This window comes from Bos indicus, chromosome 23 (assembly GCF_029378745.1).
Source record: "Bos indicus isolate NIAB-ARS_2022 breed Sahiwal x Tharparkar chromosome 23, NIAB-ARS_B.indTharparkar_mat_pri_1.0, whole genome shotgun sequence".
NCBI classification, from domain to species: domain Eukaryota; kingdom Metazoa; phylum Chordata; class Mammalia; order Artiodactyla; family Bovidae; genus Bos; species Bos indicus.
The window spans coordinates 28504118-28512592 of record NC_091782.1 but is presented as its reverse complement, the minus strand read 5'-3'; the positions used below and the strand labels follow the sequence as shown (position 1 = coordinate 28512592).

At 48.8% G+C, this 8475-nt stretch overlaps 1 pseudogene; it reads right to left on the bottom strand.

Moving 5' to 3' along the window:
• Positions 1-532: 532 nt before the first annotated feature.
• Positions 533-7191, bottom strand: LOC139178993 (BOLA class I histocompatibility antigen, alpha chain BL3-7-like; annotated as a pseudogene).
• Positions 7192-8475: the final 1284 nt, after the last annotated feature.

The window sequence follows — 8475 nt, the reverse complement described above, 5'->3', positions numbered from 1 at the left end:
TTTCATGGTTTTACTCAAGGTTAACATCATTCACGCAGTCCGCATGCATGTTTCAAGTGTTCTTGCATTTTAGTAAACTCTCAGGTGTCATTTATTGCACTCAGCTCTCATTAAGCATAAACTTTCATCCTCATTCATTTTCTTGTGTGATTATTTAATCAAAGGCACACTTGTCTGTAAGTTAAGAAGTCAAATATTTGTGCATGATTTCTCATGATACAGACTCTTATTATAATCCTGATTCTTCTCAATTTCTGCTTTCCCGTTGGTGACCACTTTGAATACTTTTTAGCTGATTCTTTCGGCTTTTATTTCCAAATCTCTAACATGATCCCTTGTTAGAACTGCTGCTTGATTTTTCTGTCACAGCCACTGTCTGCCGCATCACACAGTGGCTGATGCAATAGTTGATAGTCATTGCTTTCACTCTTCCCATTCCTTCAGCTCCCACTTTATTTACATATTGATCATACTTAGTTCATTCAGCTTTTTATTTTCCCTACTACACTTGTCAAGAAAAAAGATGCTCAACTTAAGATGTGAGTTAAGTTTTATTTGGGGCAAAATGAGGACTGCAACCTGGGAGACAGCACCTCAGATAGCTCTGAGAAACGGCTCCACAGAGGTACGGAGGGAAGGTCAGTATATATGATTTTGGTGAAGGGGGGAGTTCAGTGCAATCAAGTACTTGTCTTCCAAAGGTTTTCTGCTAGTCACAAGGAGCTGATTTTACCGTGAAAGGATTTAATGCTTTTCTACATATGAGAAAGTGAAGTGAACCAAAGGACTGGAAAAGGTCAGTTTTCATTCCAATCCCTAAGAAGGGCAATGGCAAAGAATGTTTAAACTACTGTACAATTGTACTCATTTCACATGCTAGCAAAATTATGCTCAAAATTCTTCAAGCTAGGTGTCAGCAGTATGTGAATTGAGAACTTCCAGATGTACAAGCTGGGTTTAGAAAAGGCAGAGGAACCAGAGATCAAATTGCCAGCATTTGTTGGATCACAGAGAAACCCGGGAATTCCAGAAAAACACTTACTTCTGCTCCATTGACTATGCTTAAGCCTTTGACTGTGTGGATCACAACAAACTGTTGAATGGTCTTAAGGAGATGGGAATACCAGACCACCTTACTTGTCTCCTGAAAACCTGTATGCAGGTCAAGAAGCAACAGGTAGAACCAGACACGGAACTACGGACTGGTTTAAAATTGGGAAAGGAGGATAATAAGGCTGTACATTGCACCCTGCTTATTTAACTGATATGCAGAATACATCAGGCAAAATGCCAGGCTGGATGAATCACAAGTTGGAATCAAGATTGCCAGGCGAAATCAATATCAACAACCTCAGATAAGAACATGATACCACTTTAATGGCAGAAAGGGAAGAACTGAAGAGCCTCTTGATGAGGCTTTGTTTTTGCTGATTATGTTCTATGAAGCTCTCAGGAATTCAGCTCTAATGATTCCCCTGTTTGCATGAATGATTCAAGAAGTGTAGATACTTTGGATATTCCATCAGTTTTTCCTTTTTTGGAAATGTCATCCTGGACCCTGCTGACGAGCTCCCACCTGGTCTGGATTCTTCTGCATCTGGAGCAGAGCCATCCTCCTAGAATCTCCCTCCACCACCATCTGGGCAGCACTTTAAAGTGCTGTGGATACTGCATAGCACAGGGAACTCTACGCAGCACTCTCTAATGGTGTACATGGGGAAAGAATCTAGAAAAGACTGAATATATTTCGAGCTGATTCACTGTATTGTACAGCAGAAAGTGACACAGCATTGTAAATCAAATACACTCCAATGAAAACAAAACAAACAAACAAGTAAGCAAGCAGATGTCTACCCCGGATGGCATTTATCAGTCGCTTGTTCTTTCAGCCAAACCCGAGTGCCTGCATTGTACCAGGTCAAGTTCCAGTTCCAGATCTTTGCTCTAACAATTGAAATTTGACATTCTTGTCCATCCCTCTCTCCCCCTCACCTGATTAGGAGCATTTCCACATTAGGAGAATTCCACACTGAAAGAGTCTTGGTAGGAGGCAGAGACCACCTTCCTCCATTAAAGAAGAAAACCCACTTTCCCACATATTCTTGCCAGAGCACACAGCATGATGCTGAGGTCCCAGCACTCAGGTGATCACATGCCAGACTCTACTCAGGACGTTGTGACACAGAGAAGCTGGAACTATGCAGGATGCATCTGACAAGGGTGTCGAGAGTGGGAGTCACACCACCTCCAGTTGTCGGGAGCCTCAGTGATGGCCGTCCTCAGCGCGGGGTCCATGCCCAGCACAAGGGGCTCACTGTGTGAGGAGTGACGGTGTGCCCCAGCAGGGCCAAAACTTCCTTTGTGGGACCTGGCCTCGAGTGGACACTGTGGATCCTGTCCCCGTGGAGCCATATATATATAGTACTGTATGTCTAACTTTATTTGGACCCCATTGTTAGCTCCAAGAATAAGTTAGGAGAACTCAACCTGGAGAATAGTTTCAGAGAGCAAGGATTTCATTACGCTGAACTGTGAACCACTGCCTAAGTCTTCAGGTGGAATAAGAACTACATTATTTCTCAACATCACACCTCATAATTGACAATATGAATTGTCAATATAAATTCCCTTTTCTTTCTGAAGAAAAAAATGCTTTTAAATGTGGATTTAAGACTCCTCTCTGGCCACTCGATGTCATATACCTCAGGGGTTCCCAAATTGGCTGATCATTGAATTGCTTGTGGGGCTTCTTACGAAATGCACAGCCTCTCCCCAGAACCACCTTCTCAAAGTATTAGGACAAGACCAAGGATTGCTTCTTTAACAACCTCTGTATGTGAGGCTGATACACAGCATGTGGGAATCCTGGTCTATGATCATTCTTGCTACTAAAAATATGATCTGAAGACCAGCAGCATCAGCACCAACCTTATTACAAATGCAGATTCTCAGGCTCCAATCCCACTGTCTAGATCTAATGCGGGTCCAGGGGAGCACCAGCATCCCCACCCTGGACACCGCACTAATCCTACAGGCTCCTCCACTGCATCACTCACCCTTCACCTGATTCTGCTCAGCAGTTAGACTGATGCTTCTAACGAGCAGTCATACCAGGTCATCTTCTAGTCAAACCATCTTATGAGTGCACATCTTTCACAGACATAAGACACCTTCTAATATGCTGGAGGCCCACATGATCTGGCCAGACACCAGATCTCATGTCAATTCCTCGCTCCTCCAGCCACACCTGCCTCCTGGCTCTTCCTTGAACACACACACTCTCCTGCCCTCCTGTATTTGCACTGGAGGCTCCTCTGCCTGGAGAGAACTACCCCCAGACATGCTTCTGGACATTCTTTCATGTCCTTCACATCTTTACTCAAATATCATCTCCTCAACGAGGCCTACACTGACCACTCTAGTAAAACAGCCACATTCCCTGTACCCACACACTTATACTCTGGGTCACCTTCCTCAGAGCACTTGCCAATCTCTAGGCAGACACCTCCCTCACTTATTAGGCTCACTCTGCCCCCCTCACCAGAACACACTGCACGAGGCCAACAAAGGGTGTCTGTTGTTAGTTCACGGAGGTTTCACAGATGCAAAAATACAGCATCATCTATCAGACACACAACAAATACCAGATGAAGGAATGATCAGTGTAGACGCCGCTGCATTCTATCTTCATTAATGTGGACTCAGACCACTTGCTCTCTTGCAGCAGCTACAGCACCTCATCCACTCACACTGATATCAGTGCTGCCTGTGCTTTCCCAAGAGCTGATCAGCCCTCCCTCCCACACCGACTGGTCTGCACTCTACACATAACGATATTTTCTCTTCAGAAAACAGCCCAGGCGGACAGGTCACATATTCCTCCTGCTGTGAGTATTAGGCAGCACTTTTTAAATCCAGGAGTTTGGATTGGAAGAGGTCTGCAGTTTCCCCACCTCATCACGTTACGCTAATAGGAGCAAAGACACATTCACACGCAGCTGCAGAAAGAGGGGTCCGGGGATCTGACGTCACAAAGTGGACCGAGTATCACTCAGTCCCCACAAGGCAGCTGTCTCACAGTGTGAGACAAAAGAATCAGGAAGCAGTTCAGTCAGTCATGTAAGGGCTGACATTCTCCACAGCCCCCCACACGCTCACATGTCCCACTCAGAGACCCCCGCCACCCAGTGTGTCCCCTCTGCCCCAACTCCTCTCCCAATCTAGACGCCCCAGTGTCTCACCTTTAGGAACTGTGAGAGACACGTCAGAGCCCTAGGGACTGTCACTGCCTGGGGGAGAACAAAACCAGGACGTGGTCAGAACCCACAGGAGAGAAACTGGAGAAGGCACTGTGAGGAGGGTGAGTCCCGCATGGCCTCCTGTCTGCACCCGCACAAGGGTCTCAGGAATCATTCCCTCCGTACTTACTTGCAACCTGGGTGTAGCCCCTTCCTTTTTCACCTGTGAGAAGAAAGTATCACGTGAGCGACCAGGGACAGACTGAGTCGTGAGACCCTAGAACTCCCTAGTCCTGGACAACAAAGAACTTTTCAGAACTGTGACCAAAAATCCAGGACAGGCTCAGGAACATGAAGGAAGGAGACGTGGGGGGACTGGACCAGCTGTCCTGGAGGACATGTCTTGGCAGAGACATTCCGTCCTGACCTTCAAATGCTGAGAAACAGGCCCCCACTGGAATGATGAAGATGAAAAATGTGTCTTTCATTTTCACATGTACTTTACAAAAGAGTCAGTTTTAGCATCAGCTCAGATTCCACAAGTGTGTGGAGGGTACTTTCCAGTAATAAGGCAGGCAAACTTGCACCTGGGCCAGAAACCCACCCAGTGAGACAAGAAAACTCAGATCCCTCCCTCCTTTCCCTACCTGAGTGCTTCTTCCTCCAAATCACAGCTCTAGTGACCATGAGGAGAATCAGGCCAACAATCATGCCCATGATGGGGATGGAGGGCTGAGGAGGTTCTGTGGAAGAAAAGGAAGGGGCCCAGACTTCAGGCTTCAGTCCTGACCTCGCTGATCGTGTCCAGAAGGGCTTCTGCCTTATCTGAGAGGAAGCTCCATTCCGACCCCCTCCTTACCCCATCTCAGAGTAAGGGGCTCCTCAAGCCCCTCATGCTGCACACGGCAAGTGTATCTCTGCTCCTCTCCAGAAGGCACCACCAGGGCCTCCCACTTCTGGAAGGTTCCATCCCCTGAAGGCCTGGTCTCCACAAGCTCCATGTCCTGGGTCTGGTCCTCCCCATTGTGCTGCCAGGTCAGTGAGATCTCCTCAGGGTAGAAGCCCAGGGCCCAGCACCTCAGGGTGACCTCATGGTCAGAGATGCGGTGATGGGCCACAAGTGTCTTTGGATGGTCTGAAGAGGAAGAATCAGAAAATTCACATTCCTTGGGCCACTGAAGCAGAACCACGTGACCATGCTGAGAATGGATGAGCTAATGGGTTTGAAAAGAAGCAGCACAAACACCAGACACCAGCCTGGACTCCCGGGTCTGGGAAAAACTTCTAGCTCTTGCAAAGTTCTGGAGTCAGGGTGAGTGCCAAGGTAGGAGACTCCATGGAAGGGGAAATGACAGAGTAATGGTCCTGATTTGGGTGGAGGCTGAATGTCTCAGAAAAGCAGGAGTCTGGCCTCCTAAGATGGTCTCAGAGTGAGAACCGTCCTTGAGAGAGAAACTCATGATTCACAAGATGGCAGTCAGGGTCAAAGGGCACTGCTGACCAGTTATTTCAGGGATGGTTTTCTGTTTCTTATCCAAAAACACTGACTGCTTTAACTGTCCTTCAGAGAAATGGGGCCACTGGTGTGTCACTGTCTTCTATAGAATATGAAAACCTGGGGGGATTAGCCCTTTCCAGACAAGAAGTTGGGGCGGTGCTCCCAGAAGGAGCCCATTTTCCTCTCCTCGTGGAAAGCTGACTCCAGCCTGAGAGGAAATCAGGGAGGCCCGGTGCCCCTCATACCTGCGCGCAGCAGCGTGTCCTTTCCTGTCTCCAGGTGTCTGAGGAGCCACTGCACGCACTTGACCTCCAGGTAGTTCCGTTGGAACTCTGCCTCCCCGGAGATTTCCCACTTGCGCTTGGTGATCTGAGCCACCGTGTTCGCCGCGGTCCAGGAGCGCAGGTCTTCGTTCAGGCGAGGTAATCCGCACCGTCATAGGCGGTCCGCCAGATCCCGCGGAGGAGGCGCCCGTCCAGCCCCACGTCGCAGCCAAACACAAACTGGAGGGTGTGAGACCCTGACCCGCCCCAACCATCCGCCGTGATTAAATCCAAACTGATAAAGAAACCGGGTAAAGTCTCCCGCGCCCCGCCCCCGCCTCCTCCCGAATCGGGGGGCGGTGAGGGTCCCGCAATGTCGGGGTGACCCTCGGACCCAGAGATTCGGGGCGACACCAGCCGGTCCCTGGGGATGGGGGTCGTGACCTGGACCCGGGCCCGCGTCGCTCACCGGCCTCGCTCTGGTTGTAGTAGCCGCGCAAGTTGTTCAAGGCTAACCGCATTCTCTGTTGAGCTTTCTTGGCATCTCGTGTCATCTCTTCCCAATATTCCAGCACATCCTGCTCCATCCAAGGCGCCCGCGGCTCCATTCTCGGATTCGCGGCGTCGCTGTCGAACCGCGCCAACTGTGTGCCGTCCACGTAGCCGACGGCCAAGAAACGCGGCTCCCCGAGGCCGGGCCGGGACACGCAGGTGCAGAAATAGCTCAGGGAGTGGGAGCCTGGGGGCGGGGAGGGGTGAGACCCGGCCCGATGTTCCTCCTGGAGCGGGTCCTGGGTCAGAGGTGATGAGGCCGGGAGTGGGGAGGGGGCTAGGGGCACGTGAGACCGAAAAGGTCGGAGAAGGACCGGGACTTGTTGGGGGAGAGAAAGAGGGGCGGGGAGCAGGGGAGGGACGGGACGGGACCAGGTGGGAGAGGACGGGTCTGGGCGAGGGCTGCGGCGTGTCTCCTCTCTGGGGATCCTGCCCCACTCCCACTACCCCCGCCCCGAGTCCTGGGCAGTCCCCTCGGCCCTCCGCGCAGAGGCCGTTCCCTCCCGACCCCGCACTCACCGGCCCAGGTCTCGGATAGTACCAGGACCCCCGAGAGCAGCAGGAGGAGGGTTCGCGGCCCCATGACCCGTATCCCTGGGGTCTGGGGAGAAGCTGAGTCCCGGCGGAGGGTGGGGGTGGGGGTGGGGGTGGGGGTGGGGTATCGGTGGAGACTATAACCTGGAACCTTGGGGCCGCTGATTGGCTTCTAGAAACCAGACACCCAATGGAAGTGAGAACTAGGGCCGCGACACGAGTGTCCTGGCAGAAAGGCACAACACAGTTTGCGAAGAGAAAGTGAAACTCGAGGAGACTAGGGATCCCCAACACAGTCCCTGCCCCAAACAAGGCCCTTGACTCTGAGAACCTGAGATCCTGAGAACCAGATCCGGTACCTGGGACTTTGCCCTGATCCCTCCTCTCCTGCACGGAGACCTCTGCAGTCACACTCTCCCCGAGTCCTGGCCCAGCGACTGTGTAGTCAGAGATTTTCAGAACATTTTGGTCAGGATATTTATACAGTCCTGCAAATTAGTGAGGACCCCAAGGATAATTTTGTTTATGTAGTTACTTCTATCGCTATTTCCCGTAGTAGAAATAACAGTATAAACATTTTCAACTAATTTATTTAGAATAATGTTAATAACCCATGATTTTTATATGAAAAATAACTATTTCTCCAAATAAACTCTATAGTGGCAACAGTGGAAGTTTTTTCATTATTATATTTTTGCAAGTCTTTTCCTTGTCTGTCTCACTGGATTTTATGTTTGCTTTTGCACCGAATCCATTATTTTGATTGAAATCTATGAAAATAAAAAGGACCACACATATTAGGAGTAATATTTTTAATAACCTTTCCTGTTATTTGTGGATGTTTATCTTTGATGCAAAACTAAAACTAAGCAAGTGGTAGTTTCTTAAAGGTTATTTGCTCAGTGGACCTGAAACAATATCACTATTTCCTATTCTCTTAGGTTAAAATCCATAAGCCTGTTTTGCACACTGGATGTCACTTTACTAATGTAAGATTTTTTAAAAGTAATTCCTTGTTTCTCTAAGTTTTATAGCTCTTCCACTGTCATTCCTTCTTTCAAATAAAAATTGGCTTAAAGCTCGACATTCAGAAAACTAAGATCATGGCATCTGGTCCCATCACTTCATGGCAAATAGATGGGAAAACAATGGAAACAGTCAGAGACTTTTATTTTCTTCGGCTCCAAAATAACTACAGATGGTGACTAAGCCATGAAATTAAAAGATGCTTGCCCCTTGGAAGAAAAGCTATGACCAACCTAGACAGCATATTAAAAAGCAGATACATTACTTTGCCAACAAAGAGCATCTAGTCAATGCTATGGTTTTTCCAGTAGTCATGTATGGATGTGAGAGTTGAACTATAAAGAAAGCTGAGCACCAAAGAATT